The sequence below is a fragment of the Gorilla gorilla genome, chromosome 9, assembly GCF_029281585.2.
Source record: "Gorilla gorilla gorilla isolate KB3781 chromosome 9, NHGRI_mGorGor1-v2.1_pri, whole genome shotgun sequence".
Classification (NCBI taxonomy): Eukaryota; Metazoa; Chordata; class Mammalia; order Primates; family Hominidae; genus Gorilla; species Gorilla gorilla.
Genome location: NC_073233.2, coordinates 1,780,240 through 1,795,433, shown reverse-complemented (window position 1 = coordinate 1,795,433; position 15,194 = coordinate 1,780,240).

Below are 15,194 nucleotides of genomic sequence, written 5' to 3'. Positions count from 1 at the left end.
TAGATATTTCCATGTTCGTATACATTGCGGTGTAGATATTTCCATCTTAATACAGATAGCGGTGCTTATATTTCCATGTTTATACAGGTAGCGGTGTAGATATTTCCATGTTTATACAGATAGCGGTGTAGATATTTCCATGTTTATATGGATAGAAGTGTAGATATTTCCAAGTTAATACAGATAGCGGTGTAGATATCTCCATCTTAATACAGTTGGCGGTGTAGAGATTTATATGTTCATACAGATGGTGGTGCAGATATTTCCATGTTCATACAGATGGCGGTGTAGGTATTTCCATGTTTATAGATATACTGGTGTAGTTATTTCCATGTGTAAAGAGATAGCTTTGTAGATATTTCCATGTATATGCAGATAGCTGTGTAGATATTTCCATTTTCATGCAGATAGCGGTGTAGTTATTTCCATGTTCAAACAGATAGCGGTGTAGTTATTTCCATGTTCATACAGATAGCCGTGTAGATATTTCCATCTTCATACAAATAGCGGTTTAGATATTTCCATGTTCATACAGATAGCGGTGCTTATATTTCCATGTTTATACAGGTAGCGGTGTAGATATTTCCATGTTTATACAGATAGCGGTGTAGATATTTCCATGTTTATACAGATAGCGGTGTAGATATCTCCATCTTAATACAGATGGCGGTGTAGATATTTATGTGTTCATACACACGGCGGTGCAGATATTTCCATGTTTATACAGATGGCGGTGTAGATATTTCCATGTTTATAGAGATAGCGGTGTAGTTATTTCCATGTGTAAAGAGATAGCTGTGCAGATATTTCCATGTATATGCAGATAGCTGTGTAGATATTTCCATTTTCATGCAGATAGCGGTGTAGATATTTCCATGTTCAAACAGGTAGCGGTGCCTATATTTCCAAGTTCATACAGATAGTGGTGTAGATATTTCCATGTTTATACAGATAGCGGAGAAGATGTATGCATGTTTACACAGATAGCGGTGAAGATATTTCCATGTTCATACAGATAGCGGTGTAGATATTTCCATGTTCACCCAGATGGCTGTGTAGTTATTTCCATGTTCATACACATGGCGGTGAAGATATTTCCATGTTCATACAGATAGTGGTGTAGATATTTCCATGTTCATACAGATAGTGGTGTAGATATTTCCATGTTCATACAGATAGCGGTGCTGATATTTCCATGTTCATCCAGAAGGCTGTGTAGATATATGCATGTTCGTACAGATGGCGGTGAAGATATTTCCATGTTCATACTGATGGCGCTGTGGATATTACCGTGTTCATACAGATAGCGGTGATGATATTTCCATGTTTATAAAGGTAGCGGTGTAGATATTTCCATGTTTATACAGATAGCGGTGTAAATATTTCCATGTTTATAGAGATAGCGTTGTGGATATTTCCATGTTTATACAGATAGAGGTGTAGATATCTCCATCTTAATACAGATGGCGGTGTAGATATTTATATGTTCATACAGATAGCGGTGCAGATATTTCCATGCTCATACAGATGGCGGTGTAGATATTACCATGTTCATACAGATAGCGGTGGAGTTATTTCCATGTGTAAAGAGATAGCTTTGTAGATATTTCCATGTATATGCAGATAGCTGTGTAGATATTTCCATTTTCATGCAGATAGCGGTGTAGATATTTCCATGTTCAAACAGATATTGGTGTAGATATTTCCAGGTTCATACAGATAGCGGTGTAGATATTTCCATGTTTATACAGATAGCGGTGAAGACGTGTGCCTGTTTACACAGATAGAGGTGTAGATATTTTCATGTTTATCCAGATGGCTGTGTAGATATATCCATGTTCATACAGATAGCGGTGTAAATATCTCCATGTTCATACAGACAGTGGTGTAGATATTTCCATGTTCATACAGATAGCGGTGTAGCTATTTCCAAGTCCATGCAGATAGCGGTGTAGATATTTCCATGTTCATCCAGATGGCTGTTTGGATATATCCATCTTCATGCAGATGGCGGTGAAGATATTTCCATGTTCATAAAGATAGCAGTGTAGATATTTCCATGTTCATACAGGTAGCGGTGTAGATATTTCCATGTTTATACAGATAGCGGTGTAGATATTTCCATGTTGATACAGATAGCGGTGTAGATATTTCCATGTTCATCCAGACGGCTGTGTAGATATGTCCATGTTCATACAGATGGCGGTGAAGATATTTCCTTGTTTATACAGATAGCGGTGAAGATGTATGCATGTTTACACAGATAGCAGTGTAGATATTTCCATGTTCATACAGATATCGGTGTAGATATTTCCATGTTCATCCAGATGGCTGTGTAGATATATCCATGTTCATACAGATAGCGGTGAAGATATTTCCATGTTCATCCAGATGGCTCTGTAGATATATCCATGTTCATACGGATGGCGGTGAAGATATTTCCATGTTCGTACAGATAGCGGTGTAGATATTTCCCTGTTTATACACATAGCAGTGTTGATATTTCCATGTTTATACAGATAGCGGTGTAGATATTTCTAAGTTTATACAGATAGCGGTGTAGATATTTCCAAGTTTATACAGATAACGGTGTAGATATCTCCATCTTAATACAGATGGCGGTGTAGATATTTATATGTTCATACAGATGGCGGTGCAGATATTTCCAAGTTCATACAGATGGCGGTGTAGATATTTCCATATTTATAGAGATAGCAGTGTAGTTATTTCCATGTGTAAAGGGATAGCTTTGTAGATATTTCCATGTATATGCAGATAGCTGTGTAGATATTTCCATTTTCATGCAGATAGCGGTGCAGATATTTCCATGTTCAAACAGATAGCGGTGTAGGTATTTCCATGTTTTTACAGATAGCTGTGTAGATATTTCCATGTTCATCCAGATGGCTGTGTAGATATATCCATGTTCATACAGATGGCGGTGAAGATATTTCCATGTTCGTACAGATAGCGGTGTAGATATTTCCATGTTCATACAGATATTGGTGTAGATATTTCCATGTTCATACAGATAGCGGTGTAGATATTTCCATGTTTATACAGATAGCTGTGTAGATATTTCCAGGTTCAAATAGATATCGGTTTAATTTCCATGTTCATTAAGATAGCGGTGTAGATATTTCCATGTTTATACAGATAGCGGTGAAGATGAATGCATGTTTACACAGATAGCGGTGTAGCTATTTCCATGTTCATACAGATAGCGGTGTAGATATTTCCATGTTTATACAGATAGCGGTGTAGATATTTCCATGTTTATACAGAAAGCGGTGTAGATATCTCCACCTTAATACAGATAGCGGTGTAGATATTTATATGTTCATACAGATGGCAGTGCAGATATTTCCATGTTCATACAGATGGCGGTGTAGATATTTCCATGTTCATACAGATAGCGGTGTAGTTATTTCCATGTGTAAAGAGATAGCTGCGTAGATATTTCCATGTATATGCAGATAGCTGTGTAGATATTTCCATTTTCATGCAGATAGCGGTTTAGATATTTCCATGTTCAAACAGATAGCGGTGTAGATATTTCCATGTTCATACAGATGGCGGTGCAGATATTTCCAAGTTCATACAGATGGCGGTGTAGATATTTCCATATTTATAGAGATAGCAGTGTAGTTATTTCCATGTGTAAAGGGATAGCTTTGTAGATATTTCCATGTATATGCAGATAGCTGTGTAGATATTTCCATTTTCATGCAGATAGCGGTGCAGATATTTCCATGTTCAAACAGATAGCGGTGTAGGTATTTCCATGTTTTTACAGATAGCTGTGTAGATATTTCCATGTTCATCCAGATGGCTGTGTAGATATATCCATGTTCATACAGATGGCGGTGAAGATAATTCCATGTTCATACAGATAGCGGTGTAGATATTTCCATGTTCATACAGATAGTTGTGTAGATATTTCCATGTTCATACAGATAGAGGGGCTGATATTTCCATGTTCATACAGATAGCGGTGCTGATATTTCCATGTTTATACAGGTAGCGTTGTAGATATTTCCATGTTCGTACAGATAGCGGTCTAGATATTTCCATGTTCATACAGATATTGGTGTAGATATTTCCATGTTCATACAGATAGCGGTTTAGATATTTCCATGTTCAAACAGATAGCGGTGTAGATATTTCCATGTTCATACAGAAAGCGGTGTAGGTATTTCCATGTTCATCCAGATGGCTGTGTAGATATATCCATGTTAATACAGATAGCGGTGTAGATATTTCCATGTTCATACAGGTAGTCCTGTAGATATTTCCATCTTCATACAGATAGCGGTGAAGCTATTTCCATGTTCATACAGATAGCGGTGAAGCTATTTCCATGTTCGTACAGATAGCGGTGTAGATATTTCCATGTTCATACAGATAGTGGTGCTTATATTTCCATGTTTATACAGGTAGCGGTGTAGATATTTCCATGTTTATACAGATAGCAGTGTAGATATTTCCATGTTTATACAGATAGCTGTGTAGATATTTCCAGGTTCAAACAGATATCGGTTTAATTTCCATGTTCATTAAGATAGCGGTGTAGATATTTCCATGTTTATACAGATAGCGGTGAAGATGAATGCATGTTTACACAGATAGCGGTGTAGATATTTCCATGTTCATACAGATAGCGGTGTAGATATTTCCATGTTCATCCAGATGGCTGTGTAGATATATCCATGTTCATACAGATAGCGGTGTTTATATTTCCATGTTCATACAGATAGTGGTGTAGGTATTTCCATATTCATACAGATAGCGGTGTAGCTATTTCCATGTTCATACAGATAGCGGTGTAGATATTTCCATGTTCGTACAGACAGCGGTGCTGATATTTCCATGTTTATACAGGTAGCGGTGCAGATATTTCCATGTTTATAGAGATAGCGGTGTAGATATTTCCATGTTTATACAGATAGCGGTGTAGATATTTCCATGTTTATACAGAAAGCGGTGTAGATATCTCCACCTTAATACAGATGGCGGTGTAGATATTTATATGTTCATACAGATGGCCGTGCAGATATTTCCATGTTCATACAGATGGCGGTGTAGATATATCCATGTTCATACAGATAGCGGTGTAGATATTTCCATGTTCATACAGATAGTGCTGTAGATATTTCCATGTTCATGCAGATAGCGGTTTAGCTATTTCCATGTTCATACATATATCGGTGTAGATATTTCCATGTTCATACAGGTAGCGGTGTAGATATTTCCATGTTCGTACAGATAGCGGTGTAGATATTTCCATGTTCATACAGATAGCGGTGTAGATATTTCCCTGTTTATACAGATAGCAGTGTAGATATTTCCATGTTCATGCAGATAGCTGTGTAGATATTTCCATTTTCATGCAGATAGCGGTGTAGATATTTCCATGTTCGTACTGATAGTGGTGTAGATATTTCCATGTTCATACAGATAGCGGTGTAGCTATTTCCATGTTCATACAGATAGCGGTGTAGATATTTCCATGTTCATCCAGATGGCTGTGCAGACATATCCATGTTCATACAGATGGCGGTGAAGATAATTCCATGTTCATACAGATAGCGGTGTAGATATTTCCATGTTAATACAGATAGTGGTGTAGATATTTCCAAGTTCATACAGATAGAGGGGCTGATATTTCCATGTTCATACAGATAGCGGTGCTGATATTTCCATGTTTATACTGGTAGCGGTGTAGATCTTTCCATGTTCGTACAGATAGCGGTTTAGATATTTCCATGTTCATTCAGATAGCGGTGCTGATATTTCCATGTTTATACAGGTAGCGGTGCAGATATTTCCATGTTTTTACAGATAGCGGTGTAGATATTTCCATGTTTATACAGATAGCGGTGTAGATATTTCCAGGTTTACACAGATAGCGGTGTAGATATTTCCATGTTCATCCAGATGGCTGTGTAGATATATCCATGTTCATACAGATGGCGGTGAAGATATTTCCATGTTCATACAGATAGCGGTGTAGATATTTCCATGTTCATACAGATAGTGGTGTAGATATTTCCATGTTCATACAGATAGCGGTGTAGCTATTTCCATGTTCATACAGATAGCGGTGTAGGTATTTCCATGTTCATCCAGATGGCTGTGTAGATATATCCATTTTCATACAGATGGCGGTGAAGATATTTCCATGCTCATACAGATAGCGGTGTAGATATGTCCACGTTCATACATATAGTGGTGTTGATATTTCCATGTTCATACAGATAGAGGGTCTGATATTTCCATGTTCATACAGATAGCGGTGCTGATATTTCCATGTTTAAACAGGTAGCGGTGTAGATATTTCCATGTTCATACAGATAGCGGTGTAGATATTTCCATGTTTATACAGATAGCGGTGTAGATATCTCCACCTTAATACAGATGGTGGTGAAGCTATTTCCATGTTCGTACAGATAGCGGTGTAGATATTTCCATGTTCGTACAGATATCGGTGTAGTTATTTCCATGTGTAAAGAGATAGATGCGTAGATATTTCCATGTATATGCAGATAGCTGTGTAGATATTTCCATTTTCATACAGATAGCGGTTTAGATATTTCCATGTTCAAACAGAGAGCGGTGTAGATATTTCCATGTTCATACAGATAGCGGTGTAGGTATTTCCATGTTTATACAGATAGCGGTGAAGATGTATGCATGTTTACACAGATAGCGGTGTAGATATTTCCATGTTCATACAGAAAGCGGTGTAGGTATTTCCATGTTCATCCAGATGGCTGTGTAGATATATCCATGTTAATACAGATAGCGGTGTAGATATTTCCATTTTCATACAGGTAGTGCTGTAGATATTTCCATCTTCATACAGATAGCGGTGAAGCTATTTCCATGTTCATACAGATAGCGGTGAAGCTATTTCCATGTTCGTACAGATAGCGGTGTAGATATTTCCATGTTCGTACAGATAGCGGTGTAGATATTTCCATGTTCATACAGATAGCGGTGCTTATATTTCCATGTTTATACAGGCAGCGGTGTAGATATTTCCATGTTCATACAGATAGCAGTGCTGATATTTCCATGTTTATACAGGTAGCGGTGTAGATATTTCCATGTTTATACAGATAGCGGTGTAGATATCTCCATCTTAATACAGATGGCGGTGTATATATTTATATGTTCATACAGATAGTGGTGTAGATATTTCCATGTTTATACAGGCAGCGGTGTAGATATTTCCATGTTTATACAGATAGCGGTGAAGATGTACGCATGTTTACACAGATAGCGGTGTAGGTATTTCCATGTTCATACAGATAGCGGTGTAGATATTTCCATGTTCATCCAGATGGCTGTGTAGATATATCCATGTTCATACAGATGGCGGTGAAGATATTTCCATGTTCCTACAGATAGCGGTGTAGATATTTCCATATTCATACAGATATTGGTGAAGATATTTCCATGTTCATACAGATAGCGGTGTAGCTATTTCCATGTTAATGCAGATAGCGGAGTAGATATTTCCATGTTCATCCAGATGGCTGTGTAGATATATCCATGTTCATACAGATGGCGGTGAAGATATTTCCATGTTCATACAGCTGGCGGTGTAGCTATTTCCATGTTCATACAGATAGCGGTGTAGATATTTCCATGTTCATCCAGATGGCTGTTTAGACATATCCATGTTCATAGAGATGGCGGTGAATATAATTCCATGCTCATACAGATAGCGGTGTAGATATTTCCATGTTCATACAGATAGTGGTGTAGATATTTCCATGTTCATACAGATAGAGGGGCTGATATTTCCATGTTCATACAGATAGCGGTGCTGATACTTCCATGTTTATACAGGTAGCGGTGTAGATATTTCCATGTTCATCCATATGGCTGTGTAGATATATCCATGTTCATACAGATGGCGGTGAAGATATTTCCATGTTCATACAGATAGCAGTGTAGATATTTCCATGTTCGTACAGATAGTGGTGTAGATATTTCCATGTTCATCCAGATGGCTGTGTAGTTATTTCCATGTTCATACAGATGGAGGTGAAGATATTTCCATGTTCATACAGATAGTGGTGTAGATATTTCCATGTTCATACAGATAGCGGTGTAGATATTTCCATCTTCATACAGATAGCGGTGCTGATATTTCCATGTTTATACAGCTAACGGTGTAGATATTTCCATGTTTATACTGATAGCGGTGTATATATTTCCATGTTTATACAGATAGCGGTGCAGATATTTCCATGTTTATACAGATAGCGTTGTAGGTATCTCCATCTTAATACTGATAGCGGTGTAGATATTTATAAGTTCATACAGATGGCGGTGCAGATATTTCCATGTTCATACAGATGGCGGTGTAGATATCTCCATGTTTATAGAGATAGCGGTGTAGTTATTTCCATGTATAAAGAGATAGCTTTGTAGATATTTCCATTTTCATGCAGATAGCGGTGAAGATATTTCCATGTTCAAACAGATAGCGGTGTAGATATTTCCATGTTCACACAGATAGCGGTGCTGATATTTCCATGTTTATACAGGTAGCGGTGTAGGTATTTCCATGTTTATACAGATAGCGGTGAGGATGTATGCATGTTTACACAGATAGCGGTGTAGATATTTCCATGTTTATACAGATAGCGGTGTATATATCTCCATCTTAATATAGATGGCGGTGTAGATATTTATGTGTTCATACAGATGGCGGTGCAGATATTTCCATGTTCATACAGATGGCGGTGTTGATATTTCCATGTTCATACAGATAGCGGTGTTGTTATTTCCATTTGTAAAGAGATAGCTGTGTAGATATTTCCATGTAGATGCAGATAGCTGTGTAGATATTTCCATTTTCATGCAGATAGCGGTGTAGATATTTCCATGTTCAAACAGATAGCGGTGTAGATATTTCCATGTTCATCCAGATAGCGTTGTAGATATTTCCATGTTTATACAGATAGCGGGGAAGATATATGCAAGTTTACACAGATAGCGGTCTAAATATTTCCATGTTCATCCAGATGGCTGTGTTGATATATCCATGCTCATACAGATAACGGTGTAGATATTTCCATGTTCATACAGATAGTGGTGTAGATATTTCCATGTTCTTACAGATAGCGGTGTAGCTATTCCCATGTTCATGCAGATAGCGGTGTAGATTTTTCCATGTTCATCCAGATGGCTGTGTAGATATATCCATGTTCATACAGATGGCGGTGAAGATATTTCCATGTTCATACAGATAGCGGTGTAGATATTTCCGTGTTCATACAGATAGCGGTGTAGATATTTCCATGTTCATGCAGATAGCAGTGTAGATATTTCCATGTTTATACAGATAGCGGTGTAGATATTTCCATGTTCATACAGATAGCAGTGTAGATATTTCCATGTTTATAAAGATAGAGGTGTAGATATCTCCATCTTAATACAGATGGCGGTGTAGATATTTATATGTTCATACAGATGGAGGTGCAGATATTTCCATGTTCATACTGATGGCCGTGTAGATATTACCATGTTCATACAGATAGCGGTATAGTTATTTCCATGTGTAAAGAGATGGCTGTGTAGATATTTCCATGTATATGCAGATAGCTGTGTAGATATTTCCATTTTCATGCAGATAGCGGTGTAGATATTTCCATGTTCAAACAGATATCGGTGTAGATATTTCCATGTTCATACAGATGGCGGTAAAGATATTTCCATGTTTATACAGATAGCGGTGAAGATGTATGCATGTTTACACACATAGCGGTGTAGATATTTGCATGTTCATACAGATAGTGCTGTAGATATTTCCATGTTCATACACATAGCGGTGTACCTATTTCCATGTTCATACAGATAGCGGCGTAGATATTTCCATGTTCATACAGATAGCGGTGTAGATATTTCCATGTTCATCCAGATGACTGTGTAGATATATCCATGTTCCTACAGATAGCGGTGAAGATATTTCCATGTTCATACAGATAGTGCTGTAGATATTTCCATGTTCATACACATAGCGGTGTACCTATTTCCATGTTCATACAGATAGCGGCGTAGATATTTCCATGTTCGTACAGATAGCGGTGTAGATATTTCCATGTTCATACAGATATCGGTGCTTATATTTCCATGTTTATACAGGCAGCGGTGTAGATATTTCCATGTTCATACAGATAGCGGTGTAGATATTTCCATGTTCATCCAGATGGCTGTGTAGATATATCCATGTTCATACAGATGGCGGTGAAGATATTTCCATGTTCCTACAGATAGCGGTGTAGATATTTCCATATTCATACAGATATTGGTGAAGATATTTCCATGTTCATACAGATAGCGGTGTAGCTATTTCCATGTTAATGCAGATAGCGGAGTAGATATTTCCATGTTCATCCAGATGGCTGTGTAGATATATCCATGTTCATACAGATGGCGGTGAAGATATTTCCATGTTCATACAGCTGGCGGTGTAGCTATTTCCATGTTCATACAGATAGCGGTGTAGATATTTCCATGTTCATCCAGATGGCTGTTTAGACATATCCATGTTCATAGAGATGGCGGTGAATATAATTCCATGCTCATACAGATAGCGGTGTAGATATTTCCATGTTCATACATATAGTGGTGTAGATATTTCCATGTTCATACAGATAGAGGGGCTGAAATTTCCATGTTCATACAGATAGCGGTGCTGATACTTCCATGTTTATACAGGTAGCGGTGTAGATATTTCCATGTTCATCCATATGGCTGTGTAGATATATCCATGTTCATACAGATGGCGGTGAAGATATTTCCTTGTTCATACAGATAGCAGTGTAGATATTTCCATGTTCGTACAGATAGTGGTGTAGATATTTCCATGTTCATCCAGATGGCTGTGTAGTTATTTCCATGTTCATACAGATGGCGGTGAAGATATTTCCATGTTCATACAGATAGTGGTGTAGATATTTCCATGTTCATACAGATAGCGGTGTAGATATTTCCATCTTCATACAGATAGCGGTGCTGATATTTCCATGTTTATACAGCTAACGGTGTAGATATTTCCATGTTTATACTGATAGCGGTGTATATATTTCCACGTTTATACAGATAGCGGTGCAGATATTTCCATGTTTATACAGATAGCGGTGTAGGTATCTCCATCTTAATACTGATAGCGGTGTACATATTTATAAGTTCATACAGATGGCGGTGCAGATATTTCCATGTTCATACAGATGGCGGTGTAGATATCTCCATGTTTATAGAGATAGCGGTGTAGTTATTTCCATGTATAAAGAGATAGCTTTGTAGATATTTCCATTTTCATGCAGATAGCGGTGTAGATATTTCCATGTTCAAACAGATAGCGTTGTAGATATTTCCATGTTCATACAGATAGCGGTGCTGATATTTCCGTTTTTACACCGGTAGCGGTGTAGGTATTTCCATGTTTATACAGATAGCGGTGTAGATATTTCCATGTTTATACAGATAGCGGTGTAGATATTTCCATGTTTATACAGATAGCGGTGTAGATATCTCCATCTTAATATAGATGGCGGTGTAGATATTTATATGTTCATACAGATGGCGGTGCAGATATTTCCATGTTCATACAGATGGCGGTGTTGATATTTCCATGTTCATACAGATAGCGGTGTTGTTATTTCCATGTGTAAAGAGATAGCTGTGTAGATATTTCCATGTATATGCAGATAGCTGTGTAGATATTTCCATTTTCATGCAGATAGCAGTGTAGATATTTCCATGTTCAAACAGATAGCGGTGTAGATATTTCCATGTTCATCCAGATAGCGGTGTAGATATATCCATGTTTATACAGATAGCGGGGAAGATATTTGCATGTTTACACAGATAGCGGTCTAGATATTTCCATGTTCATCCAGATGGCTGTGTTGATATATCCACGTTCATACAGATAACGGTGTAGATATTTCCATGTTCATACAGATAATGGTGTAGATATTTCCATGTTCATACAGATAGCGGTGTAGCTATTTCCATGTTCATGCAGATAGCAGTGTAGATTTTTCCATGTTCATCCAGATGGCTGTGTAGATATATGCATGATCATACAGATGGCGGTGAAGGTATTTCCATGTTCATACAGATAGCGGTGTAGATATTTCCATGTTCATGCAGATATCGGTGTTTATATTTCCATGTTTATACAGGTAGCGGTGTAGATATTTCCATGTTTATACAGATAGCGGTGTAGATATTTCCATGTTTGTACAGATAGCAGTGTAGATATTTCCACGTTCATACAGATAGTGGTGTAGATATTTCCATGTTCATACAGATAGCGGTGTAGCTATTTCCATGTTTATACAGGTAGCGGTGTAGATATTTCCATGTTTATACAGATAGCGGTGTAGATATTTCCATGTTTATACAGATAGCGGTGTAGATATTTCCAAGTTCATACAGATAGTGGTGTAGATATTTCCATTTTCATACAGATAGCGGTGTAGCTATTTCCATGTTCATACAGATAGCGGTGTAGATATTTCCATGTTCATACAGATAGCGGTGTAGATATTTCCATGTTCATACAGATAGCGGTGTAGCTATTTCCATGTTCATACAGATAGCTGTGTAGATATTTCCATGTTCATACAGATGGCTGTGTAGACATATCCATGTTCATACAGATGGCGGTGAAGGTAATTCCATGTTCATACAGATAGCGGTGTAGATAATTCCATGTTCATACAGATAGTGGTGTAGATATTTCCATGTTCATACAGATTAAGGGGCTGATATTTCCATGTTCATACTAATAGCGGTGTTGATAATTCCATGTTTATACAGGTAGCGGTGTAGATATTTCCATGTTCATCCAGATGGCTGTGTAGATATATCCATGTTCATACTTATGGCGGTGAAGATATTTCCATGTTCGTACAGATAGCGGTGTAGATATTTCCATGTTCATACAGAAATGGGTGTAGATATTTCCATGTTCATACAGATAGCGGTGTAGGTATTTCCATGTTCATGCAGGTAGCGTTGTAGATATTTCCATGTTCATCCGGATTGCTGTGTAGATATATCCATGTTCATACAGATGGCGGTGAAGATATTTCCATGTTCATACAGATATTGGTGTAGATATTTCCATGTTCATACAGATAGCGGTGTACCTATTTCCATGTTCATACAGATAGCGGTGTAGATATTTCCATGTTCATCCAGATGGCTGTGTAGATATATCCATGTTCATACAGATAGCAGTGTAGATATTTCCATGTTCATCCAGATGGCTGTGTAGATATATCCATGTTCATACAGATAGCGGTGTAGATATTTCCAGGTTCACACAGATAGCGGTGTAGATATTTCCATGTTCGTACAGATAGCGGTGTAGATATTTCCATGTTCATACAGATAGCGGTTCTTATATTTCCATGTTCATACAGGTAGCGGTGTAGATATTTCCCCGTTTATACAGATAGCAGTGTAGATATTTCCATGTTTATACAGATAGCGGTGTAGATATTTCCAAGTTTATACAGATAACGGTGTAGATATCTCCATCTTAATACAGATGGCGGTGTAGATATTTATATGTTCATACAGATGGCGGTGCAGATATTTCCAAGTTCATACAGATGGCGGTGTAGATATTTTCATGTTTATAGAGATAGCGGTGTAGTTATTTCCATGTGTAAAGGGATAGCTTTGTAGATATTTCCATGTATATGCAGATAGCTGTGTAGATATTTCCATTTTCATGCAGATAGCGGTGCAGATATTTCCATGTTCAAACAGATAGCGGTGTAGATATTTCCATGTTCATACAGATAGTGGTGTAGATATTTCCATGTTTATACAGATAGCGGTGAAGATATATGCATGTTTACACAGACAGCAGTGTAGGTATTTCCATGTTCATACAGATAGCGGTGTAGATATTTCCATGTTCATCCAGATGGCTGTGTAGATATATCCATGTTCATGCAGATGGCGGTGAAGATATTTCCATGTTCGTACAGATAGTGGTGTAGATATTTCCATGTTCATACAGATATTGGTGTAGATATTTCCATGTTCATACAGATAGCGGTGTTGCTATTTCCATGTTCATGCAGATAGCGGTGTAGATATTTCCATGTTCATCCAGATGTCTGTGTAGATATATCCATGTTCATACAGATGGCGGTGAAGATATTTCAAGGTTCATACAAATAGCGGTGTAAATATTTCCATGTTCATTCAGATAGTGGTGTAGATATTTCCATGTTCATACAGATAGCGGTGTAGCTATTTCCATGTTCATACAGATAGCGGTGTAGATATTTCCATCTTCATCCAGATGGCTGTGTAGACATATAAATGTACATACAGATGGCGGTGAAGATAATTCCATGTTCATACATATAGCGGTGTAGATATTTCCATGTTCATGCAGATAGTGGTGTAGATATTTCCATGTTCATACAGATAGAGGGGCTGATATTTCCATGTTCATACAGATAGCGGTGCTGATATTTCAATGTTTATACAGGTAGCGTTGTAGTTATTTCCATGTTTATACAGATAGCGGTGTAGATATCTCCATCTTAATTCAGATGGCGATGTAGATATATATATGTTCATAAAGATGGCCGTGCAGATATTTCCATGTTCATACAGGTGGCGGTGTAGATAGTTCCATGTTCATACAGATAGTGGTGTAGTTATTTCCATGTGTAAAGAGATAGCGGTGTAGATATTTCCATGTATATGCAGATAGCAGTGTAGATATTTCCATTTTCATGCAGATAGCCGTTTAGATATTTCCATGTTCAAACAGATAGCGGTGTAGATATTTCCATGTTCATACAGATAGCGGTGTAGATATTTCCAAGTTTATACAGATAGCGGTGAAGATGTATGCATGTTTACACAGATAGCGGTGTAGATATTTCCATGTTCATACAGATAGCGGTGTAGATATTTCCATGTTCATCCAGATTGCTGTGAAGATATATCCATGTTCATACAGATAGCGGTGTAGATATTTCCATGTTCATACAGATAGTGCTGTAGATATTTCCATGTTCATGCAGATAGCGGTGTAGCTATTTCCATGTTCATACAGATAGCGGTGTAGATATTTCCATGTTCGTACAGATAGCGGTGTAGATATTTCCATGTTCATACAGATAGCGGTG